This window comes from Lasioglossum baleicum, chromosome 3 (assembly GCF_051020765.1).
Source record: "Lasioglossum baleicum chromosome 3, iyLasBale1, whole genome shotgun sequence".
Classification (NCBI taxonomy): Eukaryota; Metazoa; Arthropoda; class Insecta; order Hymenoptera; family Halictidae; genus Lasioglossum; species Lasioglossum baleicum.
The window spans coordinates 19,747,155-19,758,661 of NC_134931.1; the positions used below are offsets into that span (position 1 = coordinate 19,747,155).

Genomic DNA, 11,507 nt, shown 5'->3' on the forward strand with positions numbered 1-11,507 from the left:
GTGAAATACGGAAGCTTTATCAAGAACGTGACTGTAAACTATTTGAAATTGGGGATTAGGAAATTGTTGTGCAAAGAGTTTATCACCTTCGATCCACTGTCCCAATCGAAACGGCTGTTGGAGGCAGTTAAGATCCGCTTTGGTCCGATTCTCATTGATCCGGCGCGAGATCCCGGCAGTCATAAAAATGATCTCGCGCCCCCGACGAAGGGCCCCGGGCTTATGGAAGGTAATTTGTAGCGGCAGTTCGAAGTTGCATAAAGCAAGACGATATTTACGACGTCGTCAGGTTCAAGCCGTGAACGACAAACGGGGTTTGAGAACGAGGTCGCTTTGCATCGGCGCGGCTTGGCTTGGCTTGACTTGGCGGCGATCGCGAAGGGAGGGTTGTACCCTCGAGTGAACACGGTTCGGGTCCCGTCTGGCCACGACAGAGTAACAGCTCCAATTAATCCTTCGAACTCGAGTTACGAGCCAGCGAAATGAGTCGTTATATAATGCGAACGGTCTCCCCCGCCGACCCTCGCGGCGTGTTTGCGCTCGCCGGAGCACGCATTTAGCCCCTCGTCCGCATTGTTCGCGCTTCTGCGATACCGTGCGATCGTAAAACCTCGGCCCGGCCGATCCATCCGCCCCCGGGTATATCTCTCCGAGGGTGATTTAATGGAATCCGCCGAAAAAGATTGTCGCCGCAGATCCAGACCTAAGGAGAGCCCGCGAGAAACGGCGCGGAGCGAAATCGCGGTGTGTAAACGGTCGCCTCGTAAAATTTAGTGTTACGCGTCGCATAAACTGTATTGCGCCGGCAATTATTTGTCAAATAATTCATTTATCCGCAAAAAGGGGGCGACGAGCGTTTATACTGCCAGCAAGTAATGCACGGTCGATGTAACGGTGATTTAGTGGTAAACGAGCCGGGGATATAAAGAGAAGAAGTCGTCGAGTGTCGGCGCGACGAGGACGGAGGTTTGGCCGCAGCTCAAAGCGCGTATCACGTCCACTCGGAAAAGCAGCCTTTCCGAGAGAAAGGCTCCCTAGCCACCCTGGCAGAGGCGCAACGAGCGTGTAATGCACCTCCTGCGGTTTCTACGGGATCAAGTATCCACATGATTCGGTTTACTACAACTGCGAGACTCGACGAGAACTGGCGGCGCGACGCGGCGCGGCGGCTGGCTGCGTCTTCGCGGTGATCGCCGAGTGTCTGGCTAACTACAGTTGATCGACGGATTATCTCTAAACTCGCGACACTGGGAAATGCCCAGGAGAAAAATCCTTGATGGCCGGAAAGCTCCAGAACCTCGGTCGAACACGTTACGGTCGAAAAGTACCGATTCTCCAGCAGCAGTATTACCATCTTGAACCGCGTTACTACGAAGAAGATGCTAGACGGACATCTCGCCGGGAAAATTTTCTGCACGAACAATCGGAACGAGGTAGACCGGGTTATTCGAGTCGAAACAACCATGACGCGTGCTGCAGTTGTATCCGGGGTTGGAAAACATGGTCGCAGGAATCACGACCGCGAAGCCCAAAAACCACGGAGACGTCCTAGGATTTGGCTCGGGTCTGGGCTTGGGTGGCTGGGGCCTCTCTATTACATAGTTTGAATTCAAACGTCTCGCAATGCATTCATGGCTCCCGTATGCAAAACACCCGACGTTCGAGTTCGACTGCGAGGCACGAGGTCGGCCCCGGCATGGCAAGGCGACGGAGGCAGGAAGTTTAAAGTAGGTACGGCGAGTATCAGGGGTTCGGGGTTCTCTCTGGTAAGGGCGGCGGATGCAGGAGGGGGATGCATTTAGCGCTTAATTCAGGCCACGATGGTTGGTTTCCCGATGTGATTCAGTGGAGCTGCGCCGCCCTACCCGACGCCTAATGAAGACACATGCTGCGAGCGGTGCAAGCCAAATGATACCTGGCCCGTGCATACGTTCCGCATGTCGTTGCGTTCGGTTCCGTTCCATTGTACACGCTAATGGCGCTCTCCGCGCCCAGCTCCCTGCCCTCCCTTCAAATTCAGGGGATATCGACGACCTTCTACGGTAAGCGTCTTGTGAGGTAAGGAGTACATACGGGATATTGAAGTTAGCGTGTGAAAAATGCATCTATAAATGCGATGAAACATTCCCAGCTACGCGGAATTTCTTTTCATAGAGTTCTTAAGATGCAGCGACGTGACTGTCAAATAGAGAAACTCCCAGACTTGAGGACACTTCGGAACATCGTTGATGTTCATTTGGTTCGAGCCAGAAATTCGTGGGCCACCCGGTAGCCGAAGGGATCGAACGACAAGCAGTCAGACGTGCTATCGGAGGGTAGTTTAATTTACAGCCTGGTGATCTGAGATTCTACTGGGGATTACCACCAAGGAATTTCACACTCTCGGAAGGAAGGGGGGCATTAGATAAACGTTTCGGTTCAGCCGCGCCGTGATTCCGAAGGGTTCATTTCCTCCCGGACGCTCCCGATGTTTGACCAGCGAAACCGAGAACAAACAGACAGGGAATTTTAATACCGGCAAGCCGATACATCTGAGTAAACATACCTGGCTCTCGCCTAGGCTATGCAAATTCCTGAAGATACACGACAAATTTTTCCATATCCCGTGTCCTACATACCGCCCACAACTTCGATATATCCCCGACGGAAATGCAATAATTATCAAATTCCGTGTTACGTTAATCCCGTTCATTTATGTAACAAACTTTCATCTGAAACTTTGCCGAGCGGTACGTAACTCCGGGGCGATTCTCCCATAAAGAAGTTTCGCGAAGAAGCGGAAGAAGTAGAAGAAGAAATTCTCACAGCTTTATCGTCAACGCGAAATCCGCGCTTCTGCTTCCCATTATTTTTCTTGCCTCTTAGAGAAATCCCGTCGGGCTGGCCGGCAGCTGAAAAACTGTCTACCGGTGTTGCTATTAAACTTGGATGTCCTCGCACTTTCGTGGGAACTCGGTGACAGAGCAACTGCTTAGGTTTGCCTCTTAACGATTTATTAAATTCAAAAAGAAGACTGATTTCGCGCGTGTGTAGAGGGTTGACATAAAGGTCCTGCAGGATCGTCGGAAGAACGACATTCGCGAACGCAGATGTCGTGTGTAAGTTGCGGGCGCAAAGAGTTAATCCGATGCAAAGACCAGTTTCAATTTGGCAGCAGTGGTACCCGCGGGACGTGTTCGTGTACTCGGGTCCGACCTGGCTGGATGTACGGGTACATCCTGGCTGTCCCTCCTCGCGATACAAACAGCACAACGGGCCGGCGATATATCGAGGACGGCCGGGACCGTTCGAATGATAGCACCCCCGAGACTTCACGTTTCTCAGGAAATCACAATATTCGCCGGTCGGTCGCGTCGTCGAATGCGACACCGGAGGCACCATGCTCGGCACCCGCATCCGGTAATATCTCACGATACGGAAGCGCGATAAGGCTATCATGAGAAGTATAGTCGATGCACACCCGCGCACAACCCGCTTTACGTGTGGCCCCCTTCCGTCATCCCGGATTCCTGCGTATTTCTTCGTCCCGGGGCTTTATAAAAATTTATTGCCACGCCCAGATTTCCACTAATCGATTCCTTGGGAAACGGGCCGCCGAGTGACCCTGTAAATTACCATGCCGGAAAGATTGATGGCGACACACGCTGCCGGCAAACAGCTCGGGACAATGCGAATTAATGCCTCTGCAGCGCCGATCGCCCTCCGCGATCCTTGACGCTTGGTCCTTTTTGCGCAAAGTGGCTCTTTGAATCGCTTCTGTGCGATTATATATATTAAGTATATTCTTACAAATTCTTCAGGCATAAACAAGTTTCAGAAATAAATATTCTTTCCGTGTTTAAAATGCTCCATTGTTAGACTAACCAACCTGGTGCAGACAACATAATTGATGAACACAGAAAGTACAATTTCATTTCGTTCGGATTGGCAAAGTTAGTGTTTTGATATACGGCGTCACCGAGCCACGCGAGAACTGCATTTCCATGTATATCGAATAAATTGTCGCATTCCTCGGTCGAGTACGGAGCATAACTCGCAGCATCCTGTAGCAGAATTTCTTTTTTTCAGCAGAAGGAAGTCGGCCGGCCGTTCGTCAATGTGCCATGATTTTCGCAGCATGTACATGACCCGTAAATCGGAGTACACGCAATTCCGACCTTATCCTATTTATCTCGATATACTACGAACACATTCGGGCCCTTCTCGGGGTGTGTACAAGGAAATGATGAAGCAGGAGCAAGCGCTCTGTAGCGGGAAAGAGAGGGCGTATCAAAAACTTGTCGAACATCGACAGGCCGCGCTAAGTAAGCATCGATCGTATTCCACAACGTGGCTTCCCCACTGTGCATTATTTCATTTCACCGTGCCGCCTTTCGCGGCCAGCGGTCTGACCTCTCATCCATCAAACCACGTCTCCGTGTATCTACTTCTAACCTTACACAGCACTATTTGCGCCCGGGTTCACCGTCTTCGAGGCCGTCCATTTGCAACGAGTCGTTCCAGGGAATCGCCGAGCAAGTTGGAAACGTCTGTCGATCGGATGAGAAACAACCTCCATACTTGTTAGCAACTGAATTGCGGAACTAATAAACGTTATTCATATGGCTGCATTCGCGAACGAATACGAGCACGAGCGTATTTCCTAGAAATAAGCAATTACTCGTAAATGTGTTTGCTACCGGAATATTTTTAACAGGTGTTGTGTTTCATCGAGCAACTTATCCCTCTGAAAAGCAACAGAGATGCGGGAAATATTTAGCAAAGAAAGCTGAGAGATTCTCCGAATATTACATTATGCTTTGCGGCTGTAGTGAGGTATCAAATTAATTTGGTCTTTTCTGTGTGAAATACGAAACTGCAGTTCTCGTGCACTTGTAACGCAGGTAGAAAGCTTGTTAATTAGCGTGAGGGAGGTGAAATTTGAAATATTGAAGAAGAAAATTCTGAATTCTTTTTGTTTGAAACCGTCAGCTATTGTATTTCAAAATGGAACATGTATTGCTTCAAATATCTTGTATCAACGAATACTAGTTAACAAACACATCGAATTTCACGTTTGGAACACGAATAAAACAATCGATTTGAATTCATGTGTTTCGATGGACTCGTCTGTCAGTTTCACGAGTGTAACGTTGCGGCGATTAATTTATTGCCGCACATAATTGAAATAATCGAACGAGCCAGCGATATTGATAAGTAACATTAATCGAGTCTGCAACTGTCTTTTTTTTTACCGACCTGGACTATATGATGCACGGATTGCCCGGGCAGGCTCGTCTGGTCGAATAAATCATCCATGTCCGAAATCTCTGCGACGGGAGAACCATCTTGGGCTACAAGTCCTCGGGGTAGCGCGAACTTTAACACAATGTCGGCGTCGGGAACCAGTTTTGCTTTATTACAATCATTTTCAACCAGTAAAAATTTTTTTCCATCTTAAAATACATTCGGGAAAGAGAGATACACGTTCTAGAAATTTTCTCGGAGCGCAGAGAAATTTTTTGAGGCGGAAGGTGACCGATGGTGATGGGTACGGAACGAGGACAATGAAAAAGCGGCGAAGTCCTCGGAGCCCCTGCATTTCCTTCGCGAAGCAGGTCCCGCGACACGGGCTCCCGGCGTAATTTACTTAACCCGTCTACAAGGAGCGCGGGGACACAATTTAATCGAATCGGGAGACACGGTGTGCCCTGTGGAAGCAAGCAAGCAAGCAAGCAAGCAAGCTAGCTGTACTCGGGCCTCGTCGTCGGCGCGACGCAGAAACGCCGCGCACTTTTATTCGGGAAAAGGCGAGGAGGCTCCGTTTCGCGGGGGCTTACAACGATAACGACGTAATCAATCTTATTCCCGGAGAGATATATTCCAGCTGATACATTAAGCGCTCAAACTTTAAGTAGCAGAAGAAAAATTCACGACGCGCATTCAGATTCTTCCCGTCCCGATCGTTAAGGCAGCCCGATTCAAACCGGTTTAATGGGATTTCTGGCGATCGCTGAAAAGAACATTTTAATACGGCCTCCTGCCCCCTCCCGGTTATTCTTCTTCCCGTCTCTTTTTTTCTCTCTTCGTCGGCGTATTTCGCTTGTACGCCAACCGTCGAGAAAAAAGAAACCTGCAAGAAGCGGGAAGGAGAAGGAGAGAAGGAGAGAGAGAGAGAGAGAGAGAGAGTCAGCGTGTGCGCGCTCGGTTTATATGATCCGAACACAAAATCTTGACGCGGAAAGGGATCGCTATTTGGCTATCGCGATCCGGTATTGTAGTTGCCCGTCGAGACGCTCGAGAAAACATTACCAGCCACTCTCGCGGAATCGAAGGCCGCCCCGTGAATACGCTTTAACGAGAACGCGGAGCGGCGCGTTCCTGCGATCCTCCGAGGCTCCTCCGAGGCGGATTCCTCGAGGACTGTTACGGGCGGAAGCGCGAGTCGGAAGTTCGGGGATGAATACGTTTAAGAACGTTATCGCTACGGTTAAACCTCCGCTGCGGGCCGGAGTTCCCGCGGGATTCTCTCGCGGAGAGATATACACGAGAAGCTCCGTCGAAAACGGTGCGTGTTATCGTGCTTGAAAATTGATATACCGCGCGCATTACGTGCCGAGCGAGGCCACCGAGGCTCTCCCTCGACGTGTATCAACGTTTAGAGACGTGTAATTTCGAGTCAATTACGAGGATCGAACGGCAGCGGTTAATTTCCAAGGGAGTCGGTAAAAATATGGAGGGAAAATAATTAATCCCGAGAGGGAGGCCGGGATACACTGTTTTACGATATGCGAAGTTATTCTAATTTTGCGGTGTTCAGGCGTATACATGTGTATCGATTGCCAGGCGGATCGTCATTACGCCAGATAGGTATCCCCGAGCATTCGAATGATCCGAAGGAAGCTTTAATTGCACCTTATCCAATTCTCGGCTTGCCATTGAGCCCTGTTATTACGTAGTACGGGCGCATTAGATAAGCTTTAGATCCACTATGAGCTAATATGTGGAAGGACCGGCAGATATCCCCTCTATCGGCTAGATCGAGGAGCCAGGAATGTCGATAATTGCGGTATGAACTGTCGATTACCAGCACTCACCAATGCTTATCAGGGATCTGTCTTTGAAGTCCATTTGATCCGGCCCTGTCTGTCAGACTTTCGCGACCGAACTTCTGTCCTTCCTCTTCCTGCGATCAACGCCTCTACGGATCTAGAGACACTCGATCCGCCACGCCGCTGGAAAAACTCGTCCAGCCACAGAAGAAAAGACCCTGTCACCTCGACAGCGAAATTAAAGAGCCTCAATCGCTTTCCAACACGACTGTCGATCAGCCTCATCAGTCATCCCTGTCGGCGTAACTCGACCACGCTCGTGATCCCCAGTCGAAGGCTCTGAAAAACCCGACAATCTACGGATTACAGTTCCTTATCCGCCTCTAATTTCTCTTGCCAATTTTCCCTTCGTTTCAACATCTAACAATTTTATCCTTATTCGTGTCATTAACTATTGTCTTTAAAATTTTATCTTGCACTCTTTGCTACTCCCTAACACGGAATTCTCTTCGCTTGGGTCTCTGACATTTTCGTCATCCCTGAATCCGCGCAAAACAATCCGGCAGTTCTGTTCTTGTCCGCTTTTCGGCTTCATTCATCCGCGCGCTCTCCTCCGTCCTCCGCTTCCGTTTCCCGGCAGCGTTGAACAGTTTCCTTGATCTTTTCATTTTCATAAATTCCATCGTCCTCCCGCTCCCTTTTTCATCAACACGTTAGTCCTTCAATCGTTCCATTACACCGCGGCTTTTCTCCGGTCTGTGTCCCCGTACGCCCCTTCTCCCTTCATCAATCCGTGCCTTTTAAGCCCCGTTCTTTCGTTTAAATTCTATTCGCCTTCCTCGCGTCCCGTCTCCACGCTGCTTCTTTTGAGCTGGAGCCCCGTCTTGTCGAACTCCTCTCTCTCTCTCTTATCCTTCCCTTTTTCATAGTCTCTCTCTCTCTCTCCCTCGACGTTCTTCTCTTTGTCCGCCTCTCCCACGTTCGTACCTATTCGGCCGGTTTTACTTACTTAGTTACTTACTTGTTCGTTTCTATGGGGGACTCGGTTCCCCGTACGTGTCGGCGTGTCGGCGACCGGGTTCCAGGAGTGGCGGCTTATCTCCTCCAAAGGAGCACAAAACCGACCGACCGACCGACGTACTCCGCGAATAGTCGGCCCCCCGGCTAATTGGAATTGCATTAATTCCTTTCTTCGGGAGTTGCTTGCACGTTAGCCTAATAAGATCGCCTCTCTCAGTATGCGCGACAGGTATCCTCCGTGAAAATCCGTGTCCCTTCCGCGTCCCCGGCATTCCGCGCGTTTTTCGTCCCCGAGCTGAATACGACGCGAGCCCTCCTAGCGAGACGTCGCGTCGCGTCGCGCCGTGCTCTCCGCTCGAGCCGATCGATCTGCTCGTTGGAAATTAGCAACCGAGCTGCAGTTTCTTTCGGAATGCGCGAACGAGTCTTAAGAATCAAAGGGCACCATGGAAAACGACGCCGTTCTATTTAAGTTCCAGTTTCCTATAACTTCATTAATTATGTAGCTTTATAGATATATGTATAGAAAAGAGTAGATGCTTTAAACTCGTTAACTAGTTCACCTTCTCAATTAAATCGAAAGTCGTTTAGAATAATAATTAAGCAATCTCGATCGAGCAACTTTCCAGTTTTGTAACATTCTATACCCAAAGCATTTAGTTGATGCTTCACTTTTTACATTTAGGATAAATTTTCTTAATAATTAGACGTAATATCAAACGACATAAATATATTAAAAGGACTTGTAGAAATGTATACTATTACCTCAATTTTCTCTACCTCTTACTTTGTCACGTTGATTACTTTGGCAAATGAGCAACTCAATATCATGAACGTTTCAGGAAATGTTAATCCTAGCCGAATCGACGACGATAGTTCGCAATCGTGCAACAAAATCAAATCGAGTACGGACCGTTTCCGGTCGTAGCATCTTCTCCCATCGCCGACGTAATATTACGCGATTTGTTTTTCCGGTGGTCACCGGTGCATTCTAGAAATCGATATGTTGTTTGTCCGGTAATTACTGCTTCCACGTTGTGTGTTAGAAAAATCGATGCCCGACACCGGCAGTTTCCACGACGACTCGCAAACGAAGATACTCGGCGGACCTGTTAATTATCAATTTACATCGATATAATTAAAGATCGAGGGAGTCGCATTTGCATCGTGATTGCGTAAGGCCCTATGTCCACGATGCGTCGCGTCAGAGACGCGTACGCGACAAAATATCGATTGCTGTACGTTTCAGTGCTGCAACCAATGTAAAATAATTGACGCGTGTCCACGAAGCGTCATCGTCGCGTAATCGTCGCGTAATCGTCGCTACATTCAGTCGTCATTATGATTAGCGTACGATGCCGCAATCGTCTATACACGAAGCGTAGAGCAAACTTCACGTTATTTACGAAAAGCGAACAAAGATGTCGAGCGACGAGGAGAATGTGATTTTTTATAATTATATTCGACGGAGAAGAAGAAGAACAAGAAAATTCTGGGTGCACCCTTACATTCGCAATAATATTAACTGCAGAATATTTGTGGCTGCAAGAGAATTAGCAGAAGACGATGCTAAATTTCAAGCATTGTACAGAATGCGCAAGGCTACGTACAAGAATCTTGTACGAATAGTGGGGCCAAGCATAGCAAGACAAAATACAAATATGCGAGAATGTGTGAGTCCTGAAGAAAGGATTTTGATAACGTTAAGGTAGGCAAATAAAATTAAATTGTTTATAATAAATTATTAATATTATCAATATAAGTAAAGGACTGAGTTTCGAATTCAGGTTTCAGGATAAGTGTAAATTATATACTATACTATACTATACAAAGACAAGGTCAAAGATATTTCGTTTTCAGATACCTGGCAACAGGTTGTACTTTCGTATCACTGGGACTCTACTTTGCAAGAGGAGTATCTACTATAGCGAGAGTTGTAGCGGAAACTACAGAAGCAATCTGGACTGCCCTAAAAGATTTATATATGCCCATTCCTAGTATGGAAAAGTGGAAAGGAATTGCAGAAAAATATTCGGAATTGTGGAATTTACCAAATTGTTTGGGGGCTATTGATGGAAAGCATATTAGAATTCAGAAATTTCCAAATTCGGGATCCACAAACTTTAATTACAAAGGATATCATTCCGTAATTTTATTGGGTTGCAGTGATGCAGATGGCTGCTTTATATCCATCGAATGTGGTTTCGCAGGGAGAAATAGCGATGGAGGTATATTCCGCACATCGGCATTAGGTCGTTGGTTGGAAAGAGATGGCATCAATATTCCTATGTCGTCGCGATTACCACATGATGAAGAAAACAACCCATTTCCATATTATTTCGTTGCCGATAACGCTTTTCCTTTGCGAAAAAATTTAATGAGACCGTATGCCCAGAGAGGCCTCAATAACAAAAAAAGGATTTTTAATTACAGGTTAAGCCGAGGCAGAAAGAACATAGAATGCACATTTGGCATGTTAACGCAAAAATTTCAAGTATTTTTGACTCCTATTCGATGCCGTAAATATGAAACTATAGTTTCTATAATAAAATGTGCTTGTGTATTTCACAATTACATTCGAAGAAATGATGGACTCCCATACGGAATTAATTCAAATAATCCAACAGTTTCTTCTGCAACGCGTAGAAATATTCCCAATTTACGGGAAAATATTAACATTTCTGGGCGACCTTCTGCGCTAATTTTACGCGACTACTTAGCGAATTATTTTTTAAAACCACAGGTTGCTGTGCCATGGCAGTGGAATGTCTGTATTAATTGAAAAATACGCACCTGAAACGATAAGATTCTTGTACGTAGTCTTGCGCATTCTGTAAAATGCTTGAAATTTAACATCGTCTTCTGCTAACTCTCTTGTAGCCACAAATATTCGGCAGTTAATATTATTGCGAATGTAAGGGTGCACCCAGAATTTTCTTGTTCTTCTTCTTCTCCGTCGAATGTAATTATAAAAATTGAAAATATATTAAATAAAAAATTCTTAAAAATGCCTTTTTTATTTTTGCATGTAACCTTGTAAATTATAATTTTTGGAAAATCTTTTTTTCATATCATTTCATAAACCAATGCTTCGAATTGATTATAAAAAATCAGGTTGTTTGGTACAATTATAAAAACGTTATTATGTTTCAAGTGGCGTTCGAATACTTTCGTGGCTCACTGTATATGTATGTAGAATGTAGATATACGGCAATGTACGCCTAGCGTACGACACTGTCGTACGGCAGGCGTCATGATGAATGAAGATTGCTACCAATATCGAGATATCGCTTCACGAGCGGGTTTTCATTGTTTTACATTAACCTATAGATGTTTTTTCACCTACGCGTTGCATAGATACAATTATTTTTCATTATTGTTCAACATATTATTCATTGTTTTTATTGGTTCAGTTAATATTTAATTATTGTTAATTGTTATTTGTTTATTGTTTGT

General features: G+C 46.5%; 1 protein-coding gene and 1 long non-coding RNA gene across 3 annotated transcripts in view; one reads left to right on the forward strand and one right to left on the reverse strand.

Moving 5' to 3' along the window:
• Positions 1-11,507, forward strand: part of LOC143207601 (uncharacterized) — a 717,548-nt gene that overhangs the window by 440,059 nt on the left and 265,982 nt on the right. The window contains exon 3 of one of the 2 annotated variants that reach the window (XR_013008700.1): positions 1-9,231. This exon is cut by the window's left edge and continues 27,251 nt beyond it. The exons of the other annotated variant lie outside the window; for it this stretch is intronic. The gene's annotated coding sequence lies outside the window, so the exon portion shown is untranslated. The remainder of the gene's footprint in view (positions 9,232-11,507) is intronic. 2 annotated transcript variants of the gene reach the window in all.
• Positions 1-11,507, reverse strand: part of LOC143207605 (uncharacterized) — a 44,480-nt gene that overhangs the window by 12,797 nt on the left and 20,176 nt on the right. The window lies entirely within an intron of this gene.